Source organism: Elaeis guineensis, chromosome 8 (genome assembly GCF_000442705.2).
Source record: "Elaeis guineensis isolate ETL-2024a chromosome 8, EG11, whole genome shotgun sequence".
NCBI classification, from domain to species: Eukaryota; Viridiplantae; Streptophyta; class Magnoliopsida; order Arecales; family Arecaceae; genus Elaeis; species Elaeis guineensis.
The window spans coordinates 56,217,088-56,218,874 of record NC_026000.2 but is presented as its reverse complement, the minus strand read 5'-3'; positions in this window follow the sequence as shown (position 1 = coordinate 56,218,874).

Sequence of the window (1,787 nt, the reverse complement as noted above, 5' to 3'; positions counted from 1 at the left end):
CCTTAATTCATTTGATCCAAAATCTTAGGAACCCATCAATTAGAGTTCAATGAATCTAATTCATTTAGATTATTAGTAGATAATTAAATTTAAATTATCTTATCAAATAAAAAAATCAAATATAAAGAGAAAATTGGGTCCAATCATATGCTAGCAAGGTTACCTTGAACTCAATAGGATTTCTTAAAATCCAATTAATACTTCATAAGTCCAATTGCTTTTTTCAAATCTAATCTCTTTATTGTGTGATCCTATAGGTTTAATTCTATTTGGTAGTGAGATATGCAATGATCTCTATCAAAATATCATTGAAACTTTTTTCAATGGGTCAGAACAATTTCACTCTAACTCATCTAGGATTGTCGATCCAGAACAATCCCAATGAGCTCTTACAATCCACTGGTGACACCTAGTAGTATATAGTGACAACCCAGTGGAACTAAAAATAACCTCAAGGTGTAGTTAATATGTGATTCAGTCTCTTATCGTGAGTCCCGACTAGATGGCAGGTCATGGATAAATCGTCAAACCTCATCATCAGTCATATGATAGATTTGATTAGCTCAAGTCCAATTGTTATCCTTATGAAAAATCTTTTTCAATAATTATACTGCTGTGGCCATAGACTCTCGAACATAGTCTCTCAAATTTTATAAGACTACTCCTTTCTATCAAGATTGATAGATCCCATCTTGATATACATCCTACTCCTATAGTGAACCAACTGTCATCAACATCCACTACAAGGGCTCATTGAGATCATATTTATGTGTCAGTCAAACTCCAACAGTCTCACTGCACACAGTTGTACCATCTCAGATCAAAGAACTATTCACACAACTACAGCATCGAGACAATCACTAACGATCGAGTAAAAATTTAAGTGATCTCTTGTATGGTCATGCTCAGTACTAGTTATTCTCTAATAACTACCCGCACTCATCGCTCAATATCTCTACACTATAGATCAGAGACTCATCTATCCTAAAAAAAATAATCTGTACGTCGGTCTATCCGGATCGATCACCATCCTCATGATGATACTTTGACCAGAAGCATTTAGAAATTAAATACATATCTCTAATTCTTAACACTTTGAGAATGTGTATCAAAATTTAATTTCATAGATGATTTAAAGACACATCACACTTGAATGAAAAATAAACTTACCCTTTTATTGATCAAATCAATATATTAAGTACAAATTTATGTCTCAAATTTATTACACTGTGTCAGCCATATTGACTTCTAGGACATACATCTAACAATCTTTCACTTGGACTAAAGCCAATTGGCCACTAATCTAAGTCCCATCTTCTCAAGGTGGACTTTCATTTTTGGTTGACTCAATTGCTTTGTTAGCAAGTCTGCCATGTTGTCCATGGAGTCTACTCTTCATACCTTGACATATTTCTTTTTGAGGTAGTCGCATATGATATGATACCGTCGCTCGATGTGCTTTGATTTCTAATGATACCTCGGCTCTTTAGCAAGTGCTATGGCTCCATTGTTGTCATAGTAAAGTAGTATGGCATCCGATGTCATAACCTTAAGTTTCACAATAAACTTCTTGAACCAGAAGCCTTCCTTTGTAGCATCTGAAGCAGCGACATACTCAGCTTTTGTGGTCGAATCCATTATGATGAGTTGCTTGAAACTCTTCCAGCTAACTGTGCCACCATTGCAAATGAACATATATCCAAACATAGACTTTCTATCATCAGAATCAAACATGAAGTCTGAATTAGTATACCTCTTGACTCACAACTTAGAACCTCCTCCAAAGA